We start from the raw sequence: 15,610 nt of genomic DNA, 5'->3' as shown, positions 1-15,610 counted from the left end.
CCGTCTGCTCAGTAAAAGGCCAGGTGTGTGCAAGCTGGCCACAAAGAAAGGGCTCTCTGTTCCTTTCTCCCATTCACTCTCAGCCCCCGTTTCTCCCACGCTGCACGCAGGACAATACAGCAACTGCACAAACATTTCTGCTGCAAGGCAAACACACACACACACACACACACACACACACACACCTGTATGAACAGGTAAAGACAAAAATCACAGCATGCCTCGCTTCTTTCTCATCTTCAATGCGCTTCCTGCGGCTGAAAGCGCCGCCAGTCTGCATCGCTCGGGCAGGAGATGAAAACAACACAGCAAGGTGTAAGCTCGGGTGTTTTTATCGTTCGTTCAATCTGAGCGCTGCAAAGAGAGCCGGGTGCCCTACTGCGCAGAGCCTCACTGATGTGCAGCTGGAAGTTTGATCCTAGCAGATACAGAACGGCAACCGGGAGCTCCTCTGCGTACGGGCCGACATTTGTTGTAAACTCACAGTCAGCTGAGTATGCAAGCAAATTAAGAATGAGTCCGCCGGCGGCCACAAAGAACGCCCTGTTCGGCCGCGTTTTGTAAACTAAACGACTTAAAGGATGGAAAAGGCCCATGAAATGCGCCAGGTCGGAGCTGCATATTAAGTGGCTGACATGGACCGACCGGGAGATGGTCGACACTTTGCTTGTCCAATTACTGGCTCTCGCTCAAATTGTTTGGTGAGAAGCATTCGACCTACTTCTGGACACAAAGCACCACTGCCCTGAATACAGAGAGGCTGGGGACCACGTGTGATGACAAGTGCCATTAGAGGCTCTTGTCTCTGGCCTAGAAATTAAATTCAACTTACCTGATGTGTAACAATTCTGGCTATGGATGCTGGGAAGCCGATGTGCTTTTGGCACGGCGTGCTGGGGTGAACAGAGGACAACGTAAATAGGATCTGCAGCCGGAGATGATTAAACTCACTAATGGCACACTGACCTTCACAAGGTCTTTATGATTAACATTAAAGCGGCAGCAGGACCCGTATCACAAGTTCCAGAGAGAGTTGTGTTCACTACAACAAAGCGACATTGCATCACTTTTGGAAAATGTGCCACAAACCGTCTTATAGCAAATACAGGCCAAGCCGGCAGTGTTGTGAACAATGCAAAAAAAACGAGAGAGCATCAAAAGGAATATAAATATCTAATTGTGGGTAAACTATGGAGCATTTCACTGTTTCCTGGGAGTCCTTCAAAGGCTTCATCCGAAGCAACTCCGCCGAACAACACCCGAGGAATTCGCAGCACTTCCACGCAGTGTGTGATATATTTGCACGCCTCGTAAATATTCACACTGAGGGAATCACGACCACGTGAGACGCAGCCGCTCCACGAACGCAACGGCACACCAGCAACAACTGTTCCGCCCCCACACCACCGCCAATTACTAAAGCTACAGATAACAGCCACAGAGCCGGTCTTCTGTTTTAAATGTCACCGAGATGGGGTTTTAATAGCACAGATTTAAGTCTCATCAGTCACTATAATCCGGTGACAGGCGTGCCATATACTTCATCACCGCCAATGCATGTAATGAAGGGCAATTTCGTCAAGAGTGGAAAGGGATTAAAGAAACCTGTGAAAACCTTTGCGTTTGATCTGATACATCCTTTCTCTGAGTTTCAAAACTGCGTCTAGTGCAGATTTATTCTTCTGCACAAGAATACATCTGCAAAAAAAATTAAAAAAGGGCACGTGCGCCTCCACTCCATTCAAATCTGCACCACGGCTGTAGTTCAAGCATCTGCAGGGCTGCTGAGCATTGGACTGCTCTTCCTACTCCACATAACTCAAGACCCCCGCGCCTGTCACATCACACGGCAGACAAAATCCATTCATTTATTGCCAACAGGGGATGAGATAGCGGCGCTCAGCACACCGGATGACAAGGTGTGATTCACTCCTGCGGTTTGGCGCTGAGCAGGCTGAGATCACGCCTGTGGAATGGGCAGAGCGGCGGTAAAAGAAGGATGCAGTCGTTATCATCGGGCACATTAACATTGCAAAAGAACTTTTATCTCAGAGTGGCGTCCAATATGCACGCTGCATATGTATGCTCTGCTAATAAAACAAAATAACAGGCAGCCTGCACCTTGTTGAGCTAGGGTAGCCCTGCACTGTCTAAACTGTGAGTCTAGTTATTATTCCACTCATGACAATTATTGCAAAAGCAGTCGTGACATAATGTTTCCAAGCATGAAAAAACAACAACTATTTCCTCAATGAATGAATGCATTTCCTATCACCTGCCACAGAGTCCGTGCAGGTACCTGCTCCCATCATGCTGCCATCACAGAGAGAGGCAGCTCACATCTCTAACAAGTGCCACAACTAAAACCAATCCGCAGTAGGTGGGGAAAAAAAATAACTGTGACATTTATTTATTTATCTATTCATGCTGCGTAGGAAAGAAAGGTGCAGAAAAATTCCGGAAACTCACCTTCAGGTGCAACTCATGTCGCTGCAGCCGCTCGCAAACTTGAATTTTTCTCCACCGCTGGAGGAAGAGAGCAGAGAGAGGTTTGACTGGGAGCCGAGCGCCGCTTCGCCTCGCAGTCGGGTCTGAACGGGAGGACCTCCCCTCCTCCTCCTCCTCCTCCCCTTCCTCCTCCACCTCCTCCCTTGGATGCTACTATCGTCCCCCTTCTTCCCCCTCCTCCTCCTCCTCCTGCGCCTCTGTAAGAAGAAGAAGAAGAAGAAGAAAAAAAAAAGTAATAGCGGTTTCTTCCTCCTCCTCTCCTCCTCCTCCTCCTCCTCCACAAAGACAGACTCTAAAGAAAAGAAGGGACCCTATCGCAGTCAATAGGTTTCACTAAATCCCATGGCAACGCGGAAAAACCGTGCGCAACTTCCCCGCGTTGTGACCGAGTTCAAACTACCCTCCGCCCCAGGCCCAGTCCACCCCCCCTAAAAAACAGTGACAGACATTATTCCCAAGGTTCGGAGTGAGCAGGTTTTAATGGGAGGAGGGGAGGACAGGAGAGAGAGAGAGAGAGAGAGAGATAGAGAGAGAGAGAGGGTCACTAAACTCTGCTGGGACGATGCTGCTCATATGGATGAGAGGAAATCACGTTTAAATGAACATGAACGTTGACGTTTGGTCTAATAAACTGGAGGGAGTTCATCTCCTAGTTTCTCTGGTGCTGAATAGTCAGTATTTATTTATTTATTTATTTATCTGTACTAGATATGCAGCTACATATGTTTTCATATTATTTTCCCATATTTATATTTTAACGATTTATTTATTTAACTAGAAGCCAAAAATTAAGAAACATATCCCAGTTCTGTACCATGCCATCATGGACAAATACAAATATATGAATAAATAAATACAATGTGTATTATTATTATTATTATTAGTAGTAGTAGTAGTAGTAGTAGTAGTAGTAGCAATAGTAGTAAACTATTAGAGGTAGTATTGGCAGTAGTAGTAGTAGTAGTCGCAATAGTAGTAGTAGTAGGCTAATAGTAGCAGTAGTAGTAGTAGTAGTAGTAATAGTAGTAGTAGGCTAGTACTACTAGTAGTGTAGAGTATTAGCAGTAGTAGTTGTAGTAAAAATTGTAGCATAATGGAAGTAGCAGTATCAACAGTAGTAGTAGTAGTAGTAGTAGTAGTAGTAGCGGCAATAGTAGTAGGTTAGTACTAGTAGTAGTAGTAGCAATAGGTGTAGAGTATTATTAGTAGCAGTAGTAGTTGTAGTAGACCTTCAGTAGTAGTATAAGAAATAGTAAGCTAGTAGTAGTAGTAGTAGTAGTAGTAGTAGCAGTAGTAGTAGTAGCAGTAGCAACAGCAGTAGTAGTACTACTAGTAGTAGAAATGGTAATAGGCTAGTACTAGTAGTAATAGTAGTAGTAGAAATAGTAGTATTGTAGTAGTAGTGACAATAGTTGTAATTAGTAGTAGCAGTAGCAGTAGTAGTAGTTGTAGTAGAAATTGTAGTAGATAGGTAGTAACAGTAGCAATAATAGTAGTATTAGTGGTAGTAGTAGCTGTAGTAGTTGTACCAGTGATAGTTTAGTAGTATTATTTATCATTGTTTGACCCACACTTGGAGAGAGAGAGAGAGAGAGAGAGAGTAGTGAACAGCACCAGGATAAAGTTAAATGACTTAGCCATTTCTTAGTCATGTTGCCCAGGATTTTTCAAGTAAGTCTTCTGTACTGCTGGAGCTACTGCTGTAGTCTGTAGTTCTTGTATTATTTAATTGGGTAGGTGAAAATATTCAGTGTAAGACAGTTAAGAAAATAAAATAAATATAAAAAATAATAAAAATAAAGATAACATTCTAAATAATTAAATTAAATTAAATTAATACAACAGTATTTGCATATGTACAAATCTACTAGATCTAGAATTAGAAGTAATTACACTATATACTCTACATAGGAAGGACAAATGATAACTTGCAACATCTAAAACATGTCTGAAAACATAAAGGTGACCATTGGATTGTTTAATAAGTATTCCTTTACACAAAACTAGGTCTCATTTTATGCTTCCAGTTGTAGTACCCCCTGCACGGCCCGTGTATTGATTAACATTACATTAACAGGTGTTCATATTGTTGTTTCAACCTGCTTTGTTCTCATCTTCCATCAAAACACCAGCCCTTGTATTGTGGACTAATGGCGTCTGTAGGGATCTGTGATTTCAGCACCTCTGACAGCACAGGATCATTAAGAACTCTTTGCATCAGCGGAGCGGGCAGTAAAGGTCAGCTAGAAATCAATTTATCCAATAACCTCAGACCCGCAGACAGAAATGGAGTGGATTTCTAACCTGGAAATGACGAAGTGGGAAGACGGTCTTTGTGGGAAGAGCCCTTTGCCATTTCCAGTAATGTTGTAATGTCTGAAAGCTCACGTTCAGTCATCTCTGACTCACTTTGTTTTCTGCATTAATTGAAAAGTGTCTGGATTTATGGCCAAACTTGAAAAGGTCTTTATTTGACGACAGAATGCAGGAATTGTGGCTCAAGGAGGAAAAACATATATCTTTCCATTGATCTCAAGGGAGCTCCTCCTCCCTGCTCACATCTATCTTCTCTCCACCTATATTTACGGCTGGATGTCAGGATGCACCTGTCACTTGGGTTGTGGTCACTGATGAGTCTCAGTATGGACCAGCCGCCTAAACCCCGTCCAGCCTCCAGAACACCCACTGGATGTGTGGTTGTCATTAAGTTGGGCTATATAGACTGCAGGGGATTTCATTTCTTTAGAGTGCTGATCTACACCATAGACTGTATATAAATATGGACAATGCATCCCCACTTCCTTGCATTGGCCAAACTGACGCTATTTTCCCGGGGATACGGGTGGCGCCATTTTGCGAGTTTGGAGCCAGAGTCTGATCAGTACGGTCCGAGAGTGGAGCCACGTGGAGCCACGTGGAGCCGCGTTGTCGACGACCCGCCCACACTTCCTCCAGACTCACTGGCGTTTTCATTTAATTAATACTACACTCTGCTCTACCTCCACCAGTTACAAAGAAATGTTGGATCACACACTTTGTTTCATTTGTTTTCCAACTCTCACGGTTCCATGGGATTACTTATTTGACACTTGAGTTTGCATCAGCATAATATTGACTACCTAAAATGACAAAAAACATCCTGGAAAAAATTTATTTGACGTGTATTGTAGTGTTTTATTTTGGCCCAAGTCCCATCCAGTAACATGGAGAGGGTGGAGCTTATGACCTATATTGCAGCCAGCCACCAGGGGGAGCTCTACTTGAGTTGGCTTCACTTTAGAGGAGCTGTTCGCTGACTTTATACTATGGTGGCCCTGAAGGTCAAAACACAACGACATTTCAGATTACGGAAAGGGTAGAGACAACACTTCTTGTTTCTGATTGGACAGAACCTGTGCTAAAATATAAGCTGATGTGATTGGTTGTTTCGCTGCCAGTCAAGAAATGGCGCTTTGTGTGTAGACGCTGTGATGCGCTTTGAAAGCAGACAACATGTACTGTCCACGTGGTGGAAAGAAGTATGAGTCGTTGCCAAATTTCTGCATTTCTTGCGGAAAGACACTGGCATTATTTAAAGAGGCCGAGGGGACGCACGATAAGGACGTAGTTGCCCCGTCTCCTCAGTCCTAACTCCTTCAACCGTGCTTTCAGGGTTCAGAGGCAAATGCTAATGTCATGATGGGTTGAAAGCATATCAAGAATGACATTATATGTATGTCCTCTTTCAAAATATTCCTCTGTTAATGCCGTCTCATCCTCCATTCTTTCCAACGCCGTTGTGCACGGACACAGCGGAGTAGAAACAGGAAATGACATTACACTGTCGAGTTCTGTCCAACCAGAAACAAGAAGTGTTGTCCCTACACTTTCCGTAATCTGAAATGTCACTGTGTCTTTTTGAAATGTCGTTGTGTTTTGACCTTCAGGGCCACTGTATTATACAGTCTACGATCTATACAGGTCTGTATCAGGATTTAAAAAAACATAGTCAAATGACTGAGTTAAGCTAGAAAGCAACTTGTTGTTATATGTTTATAGTTGCAAACACCCACATATGCATAATTACTCGTGGTATGAAAAGCCAGCAGTCATAGAGGCCAACTTAAAATCTGCTTAAATATGAGGATAATGTGATTATTCATGGTGCTCATTCAAAGTCCAAACACGGCTGATGTGAACTGAAACTGAACATTTGCACAAGAACTTTCCCTGCTTCACATACTCCACGCAGGACGTCTGCACAGAGGAGGGTCACCACAGGGCTAAAGGTAACAAAGACACCTGACCACGGGGGTCTTCTCCGCACTGGATTCCTCTTCATACAGCTTGCACCAGCGTGGAAAGTCTGAGCGCTCTCTGTTACACAAAGAAGGGAAATGAACAGATTGACTTGAATGCATATAACCCGATTTAGGGGTATCGCAATCGCACTGAATGGATTACACAATGGCTTGACTGAGCAATAACCGTAACAAGACACCTTTGTGAGGTGCTCCTTGTTACAGTGAGTGCTCTTATCAAATCAAATTGGATTTGGTGGAACATCTGCTTCCTCTTTTTCAACGGGAACGGGCTCATCTGTACAAGCGTTAACTGTGTTACTGTAGCTCGGGGCACCGTTCTAAGCTGACCTTTAGGAGGCCCAGGTTAAATGCTGGAATTGTATGGAAGTTCCCTATTTTTCAGATATGAAGAATATGTTCTGAGGCCGCTTCTCGGTACGAGCAATCCATATTTCTGTCTCTTTGTTGGGCTTGGCTCAAAAGGAAAAGCTGACGGGACTCACATTGGTGTCAGTATTTGAGTTAAGGTGTGATGACCCTTGTGTGTTGTTTGGTCACGTCAGTCAGATCCAATCAACCAGCAGTCACTAACACACTTTTCAATTTACGACTGACATTTCCATTGTCACACAATTTACGCTCTCAATTACATACACCGATCAGCCACAACATTAAAGCCTGTTACATACTCTAGCTCCTACAGGGCAACAAAATGGGAACAAAATGACGTCATTTTGTTCTCAAAGCTTTGTTTGGGACACATCAAACGGGCAGAACTTTTATTTTGTGCTGTGTCCGATTACTATTCTGTGATTGGTTAGAAATCGGAAGTGGATGTGGTTAATGCGGAAAAAGGGAAAATGCTAGTGGCTGCTCTGCCAGCTCGCCAGATGCTAATATGAGGGATTTCCCCGGAGTTCGGCACTTGAGTTTCTCGTGAAGTATAAATTACATGACCAGAACAAACTTTGCTCTTGTTCTTGCAGCCCTAGAAAGGAGAACAAATGTCTCACTTCTCATGGGAGTATGTAACAAGCTTAAAACCACTGACAGGAGAAGTAAATAACATCCACCATCTTGTGACAGTTCAACGTTCTGCTGGGAAACTTCTGGACCTGGCATTCATTGGTGTGGATGTTACTTAGACATGTAGCACCCACCTAGACCAGACCAGGCACCCCCACCCCATAGCAATGACACTCCTTGATGGCAGCAGCCATCCCCAGCAGGATGCAGCCTGACACAGACACACACACAAAAACACTTTAGGAACAACTCAAAAAAAAACATGAAGAACAGCACAAGGTGTTGACCTGGCCTCCAAATTCACTAGATCCCAAACTGATCAAGTACCTGTGGGATGATCCACAGAGGCCCCTCCCCTCAAAGACCCCCCCACTAACAACATTCTGTTGCCAGACACCACAGGACACCCTCAGAAGGCCCATGTCCATTCTCTGATGAGTCACCACAAGGGAGACCTACACCATATTAGCAAGGTGGTCATAATGTTATGCCTGACCAGTGTACTGGTGCTATCCCTCCTACTCCAAACTAGTGAAATAGTGTCGGTAGAACAGGGCCCCAAGAGGAGTTGTGGAGCATTGGCGTGGCTGTCATTGCAAAATATGCCACACTTGCATAATTAGTCGTGGTATAAAAAGCCAGCAGTCACAGAGGCTAACTTAAAAATTGCTTACATGGCTACATGCAAAATGTGCCTGCCCATTTTCTCACATATATATATTTTTTTCCACGGGGGCCACAAATAATTTCTTCCTTTCCTGCCAGTGAGCCGCTGGATGACAACATTGGAGTTGTCAAATTTACTGTTTTTATCAATGCAACATGAGTTTGATTGGTTGCACCGTAACATACATCACATATTAATTATGTTTCTGATAAAAATAAAGCCCCGCGACCCTTAACAGGAATAAGCAGGTACAGAAGATGAATGAATGAATGATAAAAAAAAAAGCTACAAGAGGACTGCACCCACAGTAAATGCAGCAATGCCAAATCAACCAGGATTTAAATATTAAGACTTACAATAGAAAAAAAGAAAGATGTGATCATCCTAACCCTTATAAATTACGCATGCACATGTTATTGAAAAACAACCTACGCTTTTAGAATGCATGTTAGAAATAAGCACTAAAGACATTTCCTTCTTCTTCTTCTTCTTTTTTTTTTTTTTTTTTTTTTTAATAATGCATGTCCAGACTGCACCATTTTCTCAGGTGGCATGTTGTTGGCATTACAAACCGTAATTACCGGCAGGGAAGGAAAACTAAGATATGAAATCATGGCACCTCCCCAACTAGACGGGGCAGGGCCTCATTATGTGACAGCGAAGGCGAAATTTCCAACGGAGACTGGGGGAGCGGAAGAAGAATGAGCTGGTGCTGTCAACGTAGGGCCCTGAAAACAGAGGGTACCTCTGTCAAAGGTGTCAAAGTTCACGGGCAGAGCATGAATGAACGCACCCCCCGCTGCCTCGCTTCCGTCTTGTTTCTCCTGACATGCTTCACCATCTCTCTCCTTCTCTCTCCCCCCCTCTCTCTCTCTCTCTTTCCGTCTGTACTATGGAATATCACTGTGGGGCAGAAATCCCCTCATTGACGTCTGCAGGGCTGCATAATGAGAATAAATGAGCTGGAAGTAAATATGCAGGCTCTGCGCTGCTTCTGCTGCTCCATACGAGAGACAGCGCACAGGCTTTCATCAGAAATTAAGATGGATTGTGTTGCCAAAAGCCCGTAACAATGCTTCGCAGTGTGTTATTTATCTAAAGCGAAATTCAAAGGCCCTTTTCAAAGGGTTTAACTCGTTCACTCAATCCAATTCGGAACATTTTGTTTATGAGCTTTCTCCCTGTCGCCGATATTTACTTTAAGAGAGTAAGATGATAACGGCCGAGTACGTTAAATTGAATTTGCACTGTCATTTGCACACTTACACAAACAACATGTGTTTTTTATCACATTCAGTGGAGGGCGGCGGTGGGTTGGGGGGGGTGGAGGGTATTGAATTTTGTGTAGCAGTGGTGGTCCACCAAGTCCTTCAGCTGCTCCTCCCCCAGCCCCTTGCAGCTCAGTTGGTGGCTTCATTATATTTAATACAGGCTGCACAATCCAATTTAAGTCCTCACCAGAGAGCAGTTTCTCCTATAGAAGGCAATGCACGGGACAAAATATACAGTAAATGCAATTTAAGGCTCTTCAATGAAAATATCATCACGTCTCTTTCCAAACATAAAATAAGTCCTTTGATTATTTTTTTCCCCTGCAAATGACAAGTGAGCAACAAGGCACGGGGTAAAACTCACACATTTCCCGCGTGCAAACAAATAACATGTTGTCAGGGTTGGGTTAAAATGATCCACCGTGTGTGCTCAGAGCTGCATGATGTTCAAAAAAATACTAATATACGATATCACTGCTGAGAATGAGAAGACAGGGTCTCTAAAGGTTTTGCTTTGCCATTTGTTGGGTTTACAAGGGTTAATTCTGCACATTTTTGTCATTACTATATATTTATTTTTCCTCAAAAGCATTTTGTGTGTAAATTATTAGCTGCTTCAGTTTCAGGGTCCTGGTGCGTCCTGTCACCCTGTGCCGCCCGGCTGGGACACTTGAGCAGAAGGGAGTTATTGTTTATGTAAGGCTATCAGAGAGGTGCATACACATGCAGCTTCACTTATATGGTTATATGAATTCAAGTTACTCCTATACACTTGCTGGCCACCTTATTAGGTACACCTGTTCAACTGCTTATTAGTGCAAATATCTGATCACATGACAGCAGCTCAGTGCATTTAGGTACACCGATATAGGCATAACATTACGACCACCTTCCTAATTTTGTGTAGGTCAGGGTTCTGTATTCTGCCCCTCCTTCCCCTCCCCCTCCCCCTCCCTCTCCCCCTGGTTGATTGAACTCACCTGCTTCCCATCTACTCATCAAGCCCTCACCAGTTTGTTCCGTCTGGTTCAGTGGTGATTATGTAACAGTGCCTTTGAGATTTGTTTGAGTTTGTTTTAGTTCTTGTCAGCTACGTTTTTCTTTTTACCTTTGCCTTTTCTTTGTCAAAGTTGTGACTCATCAGAGAATGGACATGGGCCTTCTGAGGGTGTCCTTTGGTGTCCGGTAACAGGATGTTGTTAGTGGGGGGCCTTTGAGGGGAGGGGCCTCTGTGGATCTTCCCACAGATACTTGATCAGTTTGGGATCTAGTGAATTTGGAGGCCAGGTCAACACCTTGTGCTGTTCTTCATGTTTTTTTTTAGTTGTTCCTAAAGTGTTTTTGTGTGTGTGTGTGTCAGGCTGCATCCTGCTGGGGATGGCTGCTGCCATCAAGGAGTGTCATTGCTATGGGGTGGGGTTGCCTGGTCTGGTCTAGGTGGGTGCTACATGTCTAAGTAACATCCACACCAATGAATGCCAGGTCCAAAAGTTTCCCAGCAGAACATTGAATTGACACAAGATGCTATTCACTTATCCTGTCATAATCGCAGAATAATCTAGCAGAATGACTAGACTGGTTCCAGCTCATAAAAAGTCATTGGTAACTCTGTCATTCCAGATGTCTTCCCTTCCCCCCTGTGGTTGCTGCCTCTGATTGTCAGCTCCGCCCTGATGTGTCTCACCTGTGTCTCATTGTTCCACTTGTATTTAACCTCTGTGTTCTCTTCTTGCTTTGCTGCTTTGTTTTGTTCTCTGTGACATGTGACATGTGTTTTTGGATTTTGTCTTTTGCCTGTTTCAACAAGTAACCACCTTTCTAACCACCATCTGTGCAATCCTTGGGTCGTGCAATTGAGTCCTCCTCTACCAGTTCTTTGTTACAAAGCACAGACAACTAAGGCTGCAGATTATAATGGTTCACCAAAACTGGACATTAGAAGCCTGAAAAAACATTGTCTGGTCTGATAAATCTTCTGTGGAAGAGTCAGAACTTGGTGTAAACCAACATGAATCCATCTGGCCTTGTACCAACAGGTTCAGGCTTTTGTTGGTGTAATGGTGTGCAGGATAGTTTCTTGGTGAACTCTGGGGCCCTTAATCGCGGTTTATACCTTTGCAGGACATAGACACCGTAACCTACGTAGGTAGCCTACGCCGATGTGAGCCATTTATACTCCTAAGTCAGTCTGGCTCGCTCGGTAAAAGTGCCACCCAAACGCTAGTCGACGGTGTGGTTTTTTTTTTGCTAGTCTGGTTAACTTTTGTTTCTGTTTCCTGCTTCACTTACAACAGTTTTGCTGAAATTTCACAGAATGAGTCATTCAAATGCTTATATCTTCAAACCTCCTCAGTTAACCTTCCCTCAATGTGTTCCACCTTTATCGATCCAAAACAAACGATCGAGAAGCAGCCGGAAATACTAAAGTGTAAACACGTTAGAACCAAGCGGACCAATCACCGTTCTTGCGGTCTGACGCGTAGTTACGGCATCAAATTGACGTAGAAGTATAAACCGTGTGCATTAAGGCAAACTAAGTACCGTTTAAACGGCCAGATCACAGTCCAGAAGAGCACCTCTGGGAACGAGAGATTTGATCATGGATGAAGGCAGTTGGGGGGTCCAAAGTGGTACTATTAAAGTGTACCTAGCAATGTGGTCAATGAGCGTATTTGTGCATTACTTGCAGAGCTGAAATCAGTGACAAGTTGGCACAGCTAAGCAAAAAGACTGAAAATAGGGGGAATAATCCTGAACAAATATAAAAATGTGACATTATACATTTAATGTTTGCTAAGTATCATATTACATTCTATCATACCAAACAGACAGGATAAGTTTTATTTATATTTTTAAGTGGGAACTATACTGCTAGGCAGAACTAGTGGCTGACAGCAGCTTGAGTGGTCAGTGCAGTTGCCAGGTTTCATATTATATCCTCTCATATCTGTCAGTTCCCTGCTGCAGCCAGAGAAGCTGTCAGTTTACATCCGTCCTGCGAACACAACTGGCTTTCTCCACATTTATTTTTATTTATCAGATTTACTGGTTACCTATTTAACTTAAAGTTAGTCCCTGGTTGCAGTCTCACCCCTGCAAGTGTTGAACTCTGTCTTTACGCGTGTCCAGGAGGTGTTTCGGTGAACACACTGCAGGGGTTTGGTATGTGCTCTTACAAATATTGGTGTTTTATTTATTCATGTATGATTTTAAATAAAATAGTACTATTGCACACATAAAAAAAAAAAAATCCTTCTGCAAGAAGCAGCTGTACCACTGATGAAGGCTGCGGGAAAGTTTTTCTTTTATTATTCATTTATTGTGTGCTGAAGGCTAAATTGCAGAGACACATCAAGGCGGTCGACACAGAAGAATCTCTGGCTTAGCACGTGCCGTGATATCACTGAGGGCAGCTGTGATTTATTGTGCTCAGGCTCCGTGCTCAGACTCTCACCAATCCACCTGCAACAAAGAAATGAGAATAAAGCAAGAGCCTCTCCCATTTTCTACTATCAGAATGTGCGAACAACATCTGTAGCTTCCCCGTGGCTCCTCGTAGCCCCTCCCAGCCCCACGCAGGGAGTGCCGGAGGCACAGCCGTGGCTTTCAGTTCGTAATTAATACCAACAGCAGGTTGAGAGAGGGCGTTTCCCTATGGCAGATTGCTCTACACGTAGGCGTCCTCCCCAGAGACCGTGCGTTGCTCTGCTAGCTGAGCTTCATCATACAGTGCGCCTTCACGGAATCATTTGCTCTTTAGGAAAGGGACAAGGAGCATCCTCTCGCCCAATAAAGGCTGGGAGATACCGTGGTGTCTGGATGAGGGTGTGGAAGGAAGGAGGGAGGGAGGGGTTCACAGTATAAAAGCTGTTTCCATAGCAATCCAAATATTGCTGCTATGAAATCTGAGCTGAGATGGGAGACTGGTGCCAACGGCCGTCAATCATTTGACAAAGGAGGAAATAGGGAATAAGATTTCCCCTCTCCTCCTGTAGCGACAGAGCCGCTGGGCCACTTGATAAAGATGGAGTGTTGTCATTAGATTTGAGTATGTGTGGTTTTCATGAGCATGCACGAGTGTGGCTGTGTGTTGCAGCATAGCTTTTTAGCGACAGGATCCGTACTCCAGATCTGTTACCACATCTATTATGCTTTTATTGGAGAAAATCAAGGACAGATGAGCCTTTCACATTAACAGAAATTAACCAAAGCAAGCACACAGCTCGGTTCCCAGATGGGATTTCACATGTGGAGGAGAGCGAATGCAACTGTTGTGCAATGGAAGATGTGAACTAAAAAAAAAAAAAGATGGGCCAGAGCTGCTACTCTTGTCCTGCGAAAGAATTTACCATGAGATAATTAAATTTCTCCGTGGCTGGATGCAACACAATGACTGTGTGATCATGCAAATAATTGCTGTTCCGCTTGTACTTGGGCAGATGGGTCGACGGGCGAGTTTGTATCAGATCCCCGGGAAAAACAAGCCTGGAGCCCGCATTTACACGCAGAGACGTTTCTATATTAGGTCATTATCGCGCATAAATAAAGCTATACCGCTCTGCAGGAAAACATCGCTGCTGCTCCTGGCCCCGGCCCTGCAGGCGGCGTGAGCATTTTGAGGTGAGAATCGAAAAAAAGGTGTGAACCGGTGTTGCACTCGGTTCGCGGCTCCACTCCTCTCTCAGGGGAGGCGCATAAGAAGCTAATAGAATCGGGCCCACGGGATAACAGGGGTGTTATTTTGTCTGTTTCTATTAAATGTACTGGGGAGCCATCAAAGGGGGAGGCAGGGGGGCGACTGCATGTCTGGTCACGGGGCAAATGATGTCCACAGGGGAGCAGGAGGGTGGAGGTGGGGGTAGATAATAACCAGCAGAGTGGCTTTAAATGAACCTCCCAACAAATCAATGACTTTAGATCCACAGTCCATCTAATCAAGTCTTAAGCCCTGGGGCTAGTTAAAAAGAAACAATGGAAATCGATGGAAATAATCCCTCAAATTTGCTTCACCGTCTTTCCCTTTATTGTCCGAGGCACCAGTGAGCGTGAACGTTCACGCAGTCTTTCATTTCATTCCAAAATAATAATAATAATAATAATAATAATAATAGCATATCACGAAAGACAGCATGTTGGCACATTAATCCACTTCACACTTGCCCGAGCGTTTCCTCTCTTATCCGTAATCTGGAGCAGCCTCCCGTGGTTGCACAAGACTCAGGAGATTTACATCAGATGTCGCGTGCAGCGTGACTCGATGATCTCTGCGTTGTCGTGACATTTTAAAGCGCGACAAGTGACATTTTCAGCTAATGGTGAACTGAATTTAGCAGTCGGAAGACGCCGCGTTGAGGTTTCTCCACCTAGTTTTTTCCCAAACTGAATTCTTAATTGTGTCAAGGTCATGTAAATGTGATGATATTATTATTATTATTACATATAGTACAGTAGTATAGTACTGTGGGTTAGACTTTAGAGCTTTGAGGCCCCATCTGACACCATTTCTCATGTGTACAGTTAGCAAGCGTGTTTTTGCAGGTGCAGTAACGTATTGACTCTGGGACCTCCAGTCGACATCTAGGCAAAGATTTAGATGATTGATCCCTATATTTATCCTGCACCCATTCATTGTCCTATTTAAGCATGTCAGCATGTAGCCAAAAAATTAAAAATATACCAATAAAAAAAATAAATAAATCAACCCAGACACAACAAATTTAAGATTTTATGAGTTTCTCCGTGCTGTTTGCCAGATGTTTGTTGTTCAGAGGAAATGTGAATGCCGTTCGACTTTTTCAGCTTTTTCGGCTCCAAGATCTCCTAATACAATCCAGGTCAGGACACGGTGGTGGTTC

General features: G+C 43.9%; 1 protein-coding gene across 1 annotated transcript in view; it reads right to left on the bottom strand.

The window, feature by feature from the left end:
* Positions 1 to 2,602, bottom strand: part of chl1b (cell adhesion molecule L1-like b) — a 71,876-nt gene extending 69,274 nt beyond the window's left edge. Inside the window, exon 1 of the mRNA XM_084543631.1 lies at positions 2,470 to 2,602. The gene's annotated coding sequence lies outside the window, so the exon portion shown is untranslated. The remainder of the gene's footprint in view (positions 1 to 2,469) is intronic.
* Positions 2,603 to 15,610: the final 13,008 nt, after the last annotated feature.

This window comes from Chelon labrosus (assembly GCF_963514085.1).
Source record: "Chelon labrosus genome assembly, chromosome: 4".
NCBI lineage: Eukaryota > Metazoa > Chordata > Actinopteri > Mugiliformes > Mugilidae > Chelon > Chelon labrosus.
Note: the sequence above shows the minus strand (reverse complement) of the source record. Positions and strands in the feature narration are given on the sequence as shown.